This window comes from Gorilla gorilla, chromosome 6 (genome assembly GCF_029281585.2).
Source record: "Gorilla gorilla gorilla isolate KB3781 chromosome 6, NHGRI_mGorGor1-v2.1_pri, whole genome shotgun sequence".
Classification (NCBI taxonomy): Eukaryota; Metazoa; Chordata; class Mammalia; order Primates; family Hominidae; genus Gorilla; species Gorilla gorilla.
This window is the reverse complement of record NC_073230.2, coordinates 164434010-164446289: the sequence shown is the minus strand read 5'-3', so window position 1 is coordinate 164446289 and position 12280 is coordinate 164434010. Positions and strand designations below refer to the sequence as shown.

Below are 12280 nucleotides of genomic sequence, written 5' to 3'. Positions count from 1 at the left end.
AGCTCAGGAGATGCAGGCTTCGGCTCCCCAGGTCTGTGGGAGGGAATGTCCACCCTTAGGAGGAAAGCACTGCTGGGGAGGCTGCAGGGAGCAGATGTGGACAGGGGGCTGCTGGAGCCTGCCCCAAGAGGGCCCGTGCCCAGTGGTGGGGTCTCCACTGAGCGTCACGCCTTGGCTGTCGGCTCTTTCTGGCTGCCGTTCCTCTTGCAGATGTCAGATCATTTTCTTTCTCCTTTTAAACTACAAAGTCTGGGCTGGGTGTGGTGGCTCACGCCTCTAATCCCAGCACTTTGGGAGGCCAAGGCAGGCAGATCATCTGAAGTCAGGAGTTTGAGACCAGCCTGGCCAACATGGCAAAACCTCATTTCTACTAAAACTAAAAAAATTAGTCAGGTGTGGTGGCGGGCACCTGTAATCCCAGCTACTCAGGAGGCTAAGGCAGGAGAATTGCTTGAACCCGGGAGGCGGAGGTGGCAGTGAGCTGAGATTGTGCCATTGCACTCCAGCCTGGGCGACAGAGCAAGACTCCATCTCAATAATAATAATAATAACAAAATGTGTACATGCTTGCTGTGGAAAACGTAGGTGCCACTCCTCTCCACCCCTACTTGCCCACTCCTGGGCTTGAACCAAAGCTGCAGCCAGTTACACTTGCCCACCCCAGGGTGGGTATCCCATGACAGTGTCTCTGGTGCAACTGTGTGAATACTACATGGATCCGTGAGGCTCGGGTCTCATTTCTAATTGCAGTGACATGCACATAACCTACAATTCGCCATCTTAACCACCTAAACATACAGTTAGTTCCGTGGCATTATGCACAATCACATTGCTGAGCATCCATCACTCAACCCCATCGTCTCCAGAACTTTCCATCTTCCCAAACTGGAGCTCTGTCCCCATGAAGCACGAACTCCCCGCTCTGTCACCCCCCAGCCCCTGGCACCCACGGTTCTACTTTCTGTCTCTGTGGGTTTGACCACTCGAGGTGCCTCAGGTAAGCGGAATCTGCCGTATTTGTCCTTTGGCGACTGGCTTATTTCACTCAGCAAAATATCCTTGAGGTCCATCAGGTTGTGGCATACGTCGGGATTCCCTTCCTTTTTAAGGCTGAGTAATATTCCATCACATGTACAGACCGCATTGTGTTTGTCCATTCATTTGTTGATGGGCGTTTGGTTTGCATCCATGTTTTAGCTGCTGTGAATGCTGCTGCTATGAACACGGGAGTGCAAGTATCTCCTCGAGATCCTGCTTTCAATTCTCTGTCCATATGCAGAGGGGAAGTCGCTGGGCCCTATGGGAGTTTTTATTTTAACTTGCTGGGAAACCGCCGCACTGTTTTTCACTGCAGCTGCCTGGTTTTACGCTCCCAGCAGCCGCGTCCAGGGGTCCAGGTTCTCCACTTCCTCGCCAACACGTGGTGTTTTCAGGTTTTTTGATAGTAGCTATCCTCTTACTAGTAAGGTCTGAGGTGCTGGGTTTTTGTTTTTTAAACACAAATTACATGCTATACACGGAATTATTTAACAGTATTTTTTACTAACAGGGTTTTGGAGCTCTTTTCTTGACAGTTTTTGTGGACCTCCCATTGTTTCTGCCAGTTCACTATCTAACACTTAGTATATGATGGTTTGTGCACATTCTTCAATCAACTCTGCATATTTTCAATTTTTGCCAGTCTGATAAAAGAAAGTCATCACTTAATTTTATTAGCATTTCTTTTTTTCTTTTCTTTCTTTTTTTCTTTTTCTTTTCTTTTCTTTTCTTTTTTTTGTTTGAGACAGAGTTTTGCTCTTGTTGCCCAGGCTGGAGTGTAGTGGTGCAATCTCGGCTCACTGCAACCTCTGCCTCCTGGGTTCAAGGCAGAATTTTCCTGCCTCAGCCTCCCGAGTAGCTGGGATTACAGGCACCCACAATCACGCCTGGCTAATTTTTATATTTTTAGTAGAGACAGGGTTTCACCATGTTGGCCAGGCTGGCCTCGAACTCCTGACCTCCAGTGATCTGCCCGCCTTAGCCTCCCAAAATGCTAGGATTACAGGAGTGAGCCACCGCACCTGGCCCTAGCATTTCTTAAATTATGTGTAAGATTGATATATTTTCACCTGACCATTCTTCTTAGAATAAAAAATAAACAGTATTTAATGAGCATAGTATAAATAGTATAAAATGAGCAAAGAGAAGAGGCAGGCTTAGAATTATTTCTTGTTCTAAGCCTGTCTTTCTCACTTAAAAAAATTAGGCTGTTATTTTTTCCTTAATAATTTATAAGAGCCTTTTAAGCAAAATTAAAATAGTTCTTCTCATAGGTATTGCACGCTTTTGGATTTTTATTTATGTTTTGAATTTGTTCATGGTGCTTTTTCTCTACAAATTTTTAATGTAGTATAATTTATTAATATTTTTCCTTATGACTTCTTGGTTTCATCTCATGTTTATAAAAACAAGGCACACATTTTTGTTACTTTGTTTGTTTTCTTTTTGAGTCAGAGTTTTGCTCTTGTTGCCCGGGCTGGAGTGCAATGGCATGATCTCTGTTCACTGCAAACTCTGCCTCCTGTGTTCAAGCGATTCTTCTGCTTCAGCCTCCTGAATAGCTGGAATTACAGGCATGCACCACCACACCCAGCTGATTTTTGTATTTTTAGTAGAGATGGGGCTTCTCCATATTGGTCAGGCTGGTCTCGAACTCCTGACCTCAGGTGATCCGCCCGCCTCGGCCTCCCGAAGTGCCGGGATTACAGGTGTGAGCTGCCGCGCCTGGCCTGTTTCTTTATTTTTAAGAGGTGGGGGTCTTGCTCTGTTGCCCAGGCTGGAGTGTAGTGGAACTCCTGGACTCAAGCCATTTCCCATCTCAACTTCCCAAGTAGCTGGGACCACAGGCATGCACGATCCCACCTGGTAAAACTAAGCACACTTGAAGATTACCTCAAAAAATCATATTGAATCCACCTGGAATTAATTTTGGTGTAAAGGGTTGTGGTAGAAATTGAGGCTAATGAGTTGACCTTTGGAGTACAATATACACTCATTAAGTCTTTGCTTAGTACCTTACGGTTATTATTTTAAATAATATCTTGTAATCAATTCCCATACGCGTTAGAGTCTGGACTCCATGGAAGTTTCTAGACTCTTTGCTGTTTTTAACTATTTCTGCACCACTATTATAGATATTTCTTATTATACCTTTATATTTTAATATTACATATTACTCTTATATTTTCTATTAACTTTCAGGTTATTTTATAAAGGTCAAAAAGGTTATTATTTGATCTTTATCTCATTAGATGTATGTCAATGGATGTTTATATCTTTACCATGCTTAGCCTTCCTATCTAAGAACAGTCTCCTTTGCTTGAATCTTTTTACCATTTCCCAGTAGAGTTCAAGGTTTTCTTCAAATGCATCCTGTAAATTTCCCCCCTTTAAACAGACTTTATTTTTTAGAGTGGTTTTAGGTACACAGCAGAATTGAGTGGAAAATGTAGAGATTTTCCATGGGCCCCTTGTTCCCCACACCCTCCCCCGCTATCAGCGTTCCCCACCAGAGTGGCACAGTGGTCAGGATCGCTGACCCCACGTGGACGTCACCTCCTCCCCTGAAGTCCAGCTCCACCCGGGTGCCCGGCTCCTGGCGCTGTGCGCTCCGTGGGTTATCTAACTAAGTGCTCTCCTCACTGTAGAGATGCACAGAGTCATTTCAATGCCCTAAAGCACCATTGTTTCATTTATTTCTGGCTACCCTGTCTTGTTGATGTTAATAGAATGTTTTCTTCTTTCATTTTCTTTTCTTTTCCTTTATTTATTTTTTTATTTTTTTGCGTGATCTTGGCTCACTGCAACCTCCGCCTCCCAGGTTCAAGCGATTCTCCTGCCTCAGCCTCCTGAGTAGCTGGGATTACAGGCACCCGCCACCACGCCTGGCTAATTTTTGTATTTTTTTTTTTAGTAGAGATGGGTTTTCGCCATGTTGGCCAGGCTGGTCTTGACTCCTGACCTTAGGTGATCTGCCTGCCTCGGCTTCCCAAAGTGCTTGGATTACAGGCCTGAGCCACCACACCCGGCCTCGTCTTTCGTTTTCTAACTGGCTGTCCTGGCTGTTGTTTGTACACTTCGTCATCACTTGGCTGACTTCTCGAAGTGCTCTGCTGTCTTTTCCGTGGATTTGTCTACATTCTCCAGGACCATCTGCAGAAACCCACCAATAGGCTCACACCTTGCCAGTGGCTTTCCTTCTCTAGTGTGCTCTACTTCCCCAGATGGATGTTTTCCCATGCTGACAGGGACCCCAGGCTTTCACCCCGTCGTCTGCCGATTTCTGCAAGGCCCACAGCTGCTGGGCCCCCCAGGCTCACCCACAGATGCCACCCTGCTGAGCTCTGCCCCTTGTCCTCTATGCTTCTGTCTAAGGTCTGGTGGTGAACTCGAGTCCATCCCAGATGCTGCCCACATGGCATGTGTGTGCATGTGCATGAGCATGTGTGTGTGCATGTGCTTGTGTGTATGCATGTGTGCCTGTGTGTATACACATATATATGCATATATTGGAGAGTTATGGTTATAATGCTCCTGGGTACACACATTGGTGTGCTGAACAGCGGTTCTCATCATCCCATCCCCATTCCCCTTTCTCTTAGTAAGATCCCTTCTTAGAAAGCCGAAAACATGAGGCCATGAGGCTTCCAGACCCAGTGTATGCATTCTCGAAACCCACACTTCCTGGGGGATGTGTTTAGCCACTGCCTGTGGAGGCCTGTCCTGAACGGCCGGACCCCACGTTGCCTTTCCTGGCTTCCCATCGAGGTTACTCCCAGCGCTCACCCTGGGCTTCTTTTATAGGATTTACTTCTGCCCCTACTCTCCCCGTCCCTCTCTTTGGTCTGTGGGACTCATTTGGAGCGACGATGAAGGAGTGTGTGGCGGGAATCCTAGTGGTGCACACACTGCACACACTGTAAGAACCTGCTCTGTTCCCACTGAAACAGCCACCCCTGCAGGTGCGGCTCTCAGTGAGCCGCTGCCATGGTCACCCTGCTCTTCTCCAGGGCGCCTGCAACCTTGACACAATCCTATCCGTCCTCTCTTTTCAAGGTGCTTCAGACGGAGCAGATTTTTATCTCTCCCGGCCCCCCTCCCTCACTCCAGTCGCTGTGGAGGGCACTGTGTGACTCTCATTGTGAACCGACCTTCCTGCGCGCGTCAGCTGTCAGTGTGATGGACCACCCGGGCTATCGATTTAATGACAACGGTCCCTGCTAGGGATTGATCTAATGTTTTCATTACACTAAAAATGCGTTAACAAGTTCATTGGGAATTAGGCGATGGTAAAGATCCTCTCGGTTCTGATGGTGTTCTTTACAGGAGAGAGCCCTTCTTGGGTAGAGCCCCACGTCTGTGGGACGCACAGCCTGACACTGTGGAGCTGCCTCCTGAAAGAAGCTCCGTTTCCAGCCCCTTGCCTCATCTGCCAGGGCTTTGGGCTCAGAAGCCCTGGGTGGCTGCTGTGACAAAGGGCTCCCCTGCTTCCGGGGCCCTGCCTGCTCTTCACCACTCCTCCAGCACATGGCCCGCAGCCACGCTGCGCAGAGTCTCAGCCTCCTCATCTGTCCTTCTATTTGTTTATCCATTGGGAGCTCAGCCATTTTCTACCCAGTTTCCCTCCATTTTATAGAACTTTAACAAGTTCATTGGGAATTAGGCGACAGTAAAGATCCTCTTGGTTCTGATGGTGTTCCCTACAGGAGGGTAACCACCTGAGTCCCGGCTGCTTCCTGGCTGTGGGTCCCTGGACAAATGACTGACACTGTCTGTGCCTCAAGGCCCCATGTGTAAAGTACAGGTGATGCCGCTTATTCATGGGGAGCTGTGGATAATACCCATGAAGCAGTGTGACTGGCACAGGGGAAGCACCCAGGCACTGTGTGGGAGGCCCTGCACCTGCTGGCTGTGGGGCTGTGGGTTGCCCGCTGCTGCTCTGACGGAGCCAGGCTGCTCTGACCAAGCCAGGTCACCCGCACCTCAGCCTTGGCACCCCCTTTCCCCAGGCCCGGGTTCCCCACATGCCTGGGCCCCACACAGGGGGCTGACTGCTATGGTCCGAATGTTCATGTCCCCTCATATTCAGATGTTGAAGCCCTAGGGGATGGTGTTGGGAGGCGGGGCCTTTGGGAGGTGACTAGACCAGGAGGGTGGAGCCTCATGAACGGGGTCCTTAGAAAAGAGCCTCCAGAGAGGCCCCTCGCCCCTCCCACCACGGGAGGACATAGTGAGACTTCTGTGAGCCAGGAAATGGGCCCTCCCCAGACACTGAATCTGCCAGCACCTGGGTCCTGGGCTTCCAGCCTCCGGAATGGTGAGAAACACATTTTTGTTATTTCTGAGCCGCCCAGTCTGTGGTATTTTGTTATAGTGGCCAGAATGGACTCAGACACTGCCGTGTTCTGAGCCGCTGGTCAGCTCTTAGTTACTTAGTCCCCCGTGACCAGACTGGCTGTATAATGTTTTGGGCCCAGTGCAAAATGAAAATGGTGTGAAACATCAGTAAGAATTTCACAACGGCAGCCGCAGAGTGCTGCCCTGGGCACAGGGCCCTTCTGAGAGTGGGCTCTGGGCACAGGTCACGGGTCATGAAGCCGTCCCTCGCAAGTCTCTCCCAGGAGCCTGGTCATGGACGCAGACAGTCTGTGTGCCTGGACTTATGAGTGTCTCCTGCCCCAATGCCGGAACCACACTGTGCCTCACAGGACCCTGACATGTGCCGTTTGCCCAGTCACACCTGGAGCCCCTGGTTCTGGGAACTCTCTCTGCCTCCCACGGATGGGTCCCTTCAATTGGCCAAGCTGAAAATCAGACCCAAAGGCCGCCTGCCAGCTCCATGTCACAGTGAACTCCGAGTCACATGATTGCCGGTTTGTTTTGTTTCTGCCTCTTGGGTTGATGGTTCTCACCATGATTTTTTCATGCAGCAGGTGATATTATGTACCTCATTGTCCCTTCTACCACGTTCCCCCGGCAGGCCACACGGCCGAGCCCAACGTCAGTGGCAAGTTGGGAAGAACTGCAAAGTCACACAGCAAAGGGCTTGAGATGGAGGGATAAAAAAATTGGGGACAATTGGATGATAACCCAATAGGCCACGTGACTCACCCCTTTTCTTTAGCCTTCATAATTGGAGTTGAAATCTCTTCTCTGAGCCTACCCTTCAGCCCTCTCTGCCTCTGACAGTTAAGCCAGGCTCTGCAAGCAAGGGCGGCATCTTCCCCATGGTCTCTTCCTCAGGGACAGCCTCTCTCCTTGGAACCCTGGCTCAGTCCCTCTCTAAGTAAAACAAGATCCTGGTTTACGTGTACCTTCTGCACCCTTTGGTAAAGGCGAGGGCTGGCTTTGTGTTCTGGGAATGGTCACTGCGGGTCCCCACTCCCACGGTGCCATGGATGGTGATGACCATGGTTCGGGTGGGCCTTTCCCTGGATCCTCTGCACTTGTTTTTAAAATGTAAACCACACACAAAATGCCTGCTTTTCAAGTATTTTTTCACTGAGACTCAAATCTATACTCAGATGCATAAAGATGGCATTTAAAGCACGGAGACAGGATAATGGTTATTTGCCCTGCTTAAAAAGAATGCCATGGCTCAGCTTTGGGTTTCTTTTGTCCTCTGAGATGGGGGTTGTTGGGGGACTGGGCCATTCCCCAGGCTCCTGTGTAAGGGGATGTCCTGGGAGGGGCTGGCTTGGTTGGTGCTTGGCTCTCGGCCTGTGTGTCCCTGTTGTCCTTCACTCCCTGAATCCCTCTTTCAGCTCCGAGTTCTCAAGATTGACCAATTTGTCCGCAGTGGATGAGGGAGGCTTTGGACTGTCTTGGAGTACATGGTGGCCTTTGACCTGGAGCTGACCTGGAAATTAGTGATTTGCCTGAACAGGCAGCAGACACCATGTGCCTCGCCGGCCTCACCTGGGTTCTGCACCAGGACGTTGTCAGAGGCACAGCATTTGTTAGAGTCGGCGGCACCACAGAGCAGTGAGCGGCACGGGGGCTGGGAGGGGGCTTCTCCCATCATCCTTCTACGGGTGGAGCCCTTTCCACGGAGGATACCAAGCTGCCCCTTTGAAGAGGAGTTTATGCCCCAGCTCTCAAAATGTGGTTTCCTAATGAAGCGACAGTAACTGTGTGACCTTATCCCGAGTGGGACTGGCTGTCTACACACCTGCCCCCCTGCTTCCTCAGCCAGACCCGGCCGCCCTCCATCAGGCCGGACAGCTGTGAGTTTAGCTGGAACTCACTCTGCTGTCTTTAGATGCTTTCTTGGGAAATTATTTTCTTCCTAGGCGAGCAAGTGCCTGAGTCTGCTGGGAAAGGTGGGATTCCTTTAGACGGAGCTGAAGGGGCCGCGAGGTGGCAGAGGCTGCCAGGCTCACCGTATGAGAGTTGAGGTCAGCCTCATCATTCTTTATCAGTTTATCAAAACTCACACAAGTCATACGCGTAAGGTTCTTTCTATAACAAAACTTTCCTGGTTGGTAATGAGGGGCCCTGTGATGTGCACGGAGCTTGGCACGGGGCGCTCTGGCTTTAGAAACACGTCTCCACACTGCTCTCGGACCACACTCTCCCTCCAGCTCTCTCCCCATCAGCGCTTGCTTGAGGGCCTCTCTGTTGCACAGACAGCACCTGGGTGATGGGTGACTGAGTTCTGGAGACAGTCTTGCTTTTGAATCTTGGTTCTGCAGCCAGGGACAACCTGAAGCACTGTGCTTATCTGCTGTAAGCCTCAGTTTCTCCTGTCTGTTAAGTGGGCTTGATAAGAACAGTATCTGCCCCAGAGAGTCTATCCCTGACTTCACGATGGCACCCGTGGCATTCTCAGCGGGTGTCTGCCGTGCGTGCGGGAAGCGCCGCACCCAGGAAAGTGTGGTCATTGCTTCAGGGCCCCTGGTCCCTCGGCTCACTGTAGACGTGACTGCCCCTGAGCCTCTTTGATCACATAATGGGAACTTTCACTGGCAAGAACCCAGGGGAAAGGAGCCAACACAAAAATAGCTCTGCTGGGTGCCTTGGGAAAATAGGTAACAATAAGCAACCTGGTTTGCGTATTTTCTAGACTTTTCTTGACATTATCAAATATTGTACAGAAGATAAATTTAGTACTCAAGAAACTTGGCATAAAAAACTTTAAAAGAGTAATCAGGCCAGGCACGGTGGCTCACGCCTGTTAATCCCAGTACTTTGGAAGGCTGGGGCAGGTGGATCAGTTGAGGTCAGGAGTTCGAGACCAGCCTGGCCAAAATGGCAAAACCCCATCTCTACTAAAAATACAAAAATTTAGCCCGGCGTGATGGCTCATGCCTATAGTCCCAGCTACTCGGGAGGGTGAGACAGGAGAGTCATTTGCACCCCAGAGGTGGAGGTTGCAGTCAGTGGAGATTGTTCCACTGAACTCCGGTCAGGGTGACAGAGTGAGACTCTGTCTCAAAAAAAAAAAAAAAAAAAAAGATTTACTGGAATAAAAGAAAGATAAAAAATGAGATTTAAATGACGTGGATTCAGCCAGGTGCGATGGCTCACGTCTGTAATCTCAGCACTTTGGGAAGCCAAGGCGGGTGGATCACCTGAGGTCAGGAGTTCGAGACCAGCCTGGCCAACATGGTGAAGCCCCGTGTCTACTAAAAATACACACACAGACACACAAATTAGCTGGGTGTGGTGGCACGTGCCTGTAGTCCCAGCTATTTGGGAGGCTGAGGCAGGAGAATTGCTCGAACCCAGGAGGCAGAAGTTGCAGTGAGCCGAGATCGTACCACTGCACTCCAGCCTGGGTGACGGAGCAAGACTCTGTTTCAGTCAATCAATCAATCAATCAATCAATATCAGTAAGATGTGGATTGGATTTCTGGTTGACAGAGCAAGACTCTGTCTCAATAAATAAATAAATAAATAAATAAGACATGGATTGGATTTCTGGTTACCTGGAGGCTAACCAAAAGGAGGCTCTCCTTTACTGTTAGGATAAAAAAATCTCTCAACTGTGGATTTGTCCCCATTTCCCCCAGAGGAAACAGTGTTTGCTGATCATGTGATTAAAGGCCATTCTCCTGCACGTCAAAGGTAACTGAGTAAGACCAGAGGTAAATAGAATTATACTGAAACTAGAATATTCCCTGAAAACAAGCACCAACACCACAACCTCCTGCGTTGCCTTTTTTTCTAAAGGAACCTAGCAGCGCAGTGCAGTTTGGGCCCTGAGCGGCCGGGGCTTGCTGCTCCATTTAAAATCCTGTTTCCGAGGTCCTGCTTCCCCGCCGGTCCTCACATGCAGAGCATCTCGAAGCTGTTAACATGAGTACTTCCTTCCACAGTGGCTCTGATTTTAGACCTGGAAAATATAATTTGGGTTAAAACTCAATGGGGAGTCCCTCCTGCAGACGGGTTGCCGTGGAGATTGTGTTGGGGCGCGCGGCCCGAGGAGCCTCGGGGCTCGATCTGCCTCTGCGCCAGCTGGCCGCGCGCCCCTGCCCAGCACCCTCCTGCCGGCTGCCGCCCTGAATCGCTGCCCGGCGCTCTGAGCATCGTGGCATGTCCTGGGGTCTCTGGGCCAGGAGTAGCTTTGCTGAGAGAACCCTGATTTTGTTCAGCTTTGCCAAGAGCTGCAGAGGACTGGCTGGCCCTTCCCAGCCCCCGAGGGTGCGGCTCCATTGGCCTCAGCCAAACACCATCATTGCGTCTCCACGCCAGGACGGGGGCTGGGCCAGGCTGCGGGACAGCTTTGGCCAATGGGAGCGGGAAGGGGCTTGCGGGGGTGTCAGGCAACGTTTTCCTTACAAATGGAAGTTGACAGGGCAGTAGTGATCCTCCACACCTCCAGATGTAGGGCTCTGAGGGTTTGAAGCTTAGAACCGCGGACACCATCTGACATCCCTGTGGGAAGACCAAGAACGTTGCAGAGAGGTGGAGACAGAGTCAGGAGGTGCCTGAAGGGCTGAGGCCACCAGCACTGACGGGCCAACCTGTGGACGTCTTGCCCTGTGGACATGAGATTTCCCCTTACTGCTGGTTATGGCTTAATTGTGTCCCCCCCCCAAATTCATGTGAAATTCCTAACCCCTAATGTGACTGTGTGTGAAGATGGGCCCAGTGACCTCTAAAGAGGTCATTATGGTAACATGGGATCTTGGGGTGGGCCCTTTAGACAAGGCCCATATTAAACTTATGACTGGTGTCCTTATAAGAAGAGAAGATTAGGACACAGACACACACAGAGGGACGGTCATGTGAGGACACAGGGAGAAGACAGCCGTCTGCAAGTCAAGGAGGGGCCTCAGAAGGAACCAACCCTCCTGACACCTTGATCTTGGACTTCCAGCTGCAGAATGGTGAGTAATTAAAGTCTCTGTGGTTTAGGCCCCCCCAGCTCTGGTACTTCGTTATGGTGACCTGAGCAGGCCAATACCATGCTGAAGCCAACATAGGCTTAGGGAGTAAGGAACATAGTCCCTAACTCAAAATGGCTTCAACAATTAGGAGAAAATGGACAAAAGTACATGTATGAAGCCAGGAGGTCAAGCAGCCCATGGAGGCTCAGCAGTGTCACCAGAGCCCAAGTGTCGTCCGCATTTCTACCCTGCCCCACTCAGCCTGTTGCTGTGAACCTCAGGCCGACTCCCTCATGGTGCCAGAATGGCTGCCACATTTCCAGCGATCACCTGCAGATGATGTCATCCAGAGGCAGGAACGAGGTGTGAGGATGTTCCTACATGTCTCCGCTTTGTAAAAGAGAAGAACAATGCCTGTCTAGAAGCCTGCCAGCCACCCCTTCTCACATCCCATCTCCACAATTATGACACGCACCCATCCCAAACCAGCAGTTGGCAAGATGCATGGAATTACTGTGGTTGAATTGAACTTGGAATGAACCTGTTTCTCTGATACACATGGATGACAGTGACTGTGTAGGGAGGGTACTTTATTAATTGAGAAGAGAGTGGGAGGGGGATGTTGGTTAGGAAGCAACCAGCAGTGTGTGCCCAAACCTTCACATCCAACTCATCACTAATCTTATTGCTTTTACCTCCCCAAAAGCTTTGAATTCATCCACATCTCTGTATCTCCTCCACTGTGCAGTAATCTCTTGCCTGGATCATTGCAGTAGCTCAATAACTGGCTTATCAGCATGCCCGCTGGTCCTCTCTAGTCTGCTGTCCTGGCTTGCAGCCTAAATGATCTTTGAAAAATGCACATCTTAGGGCTGGGTGAGGTGGCTTATGCCTATAATTCGAGCACT

General features: G+C 50.1%; 1 long non-coding RNA gene across 1 annotated transcript; it reads right to left on the bottom strand.

Annotated features, from left to right (window-relative positions):
• Positions 1 to 10216: 10216 nt before the first annotated feature.
• LOC129523804 (uncharacterized) lies at positions 10217 to 11776 on the bottom strand. Its single transcript, XR_008667434.2, has 3 exons — positions 11703 to 11776; positions 10822 to 10917; positions 10217 to 10375 (listed from the first exon to the last, which is right to left on the bottom strand). It is a non-coding gene; the product is annotated as an uncharacterized lncRNA (long non-coding RNA).
• Between the last annotated feature and the right edge of the window lie 504 nt (positions 11777 to 12280).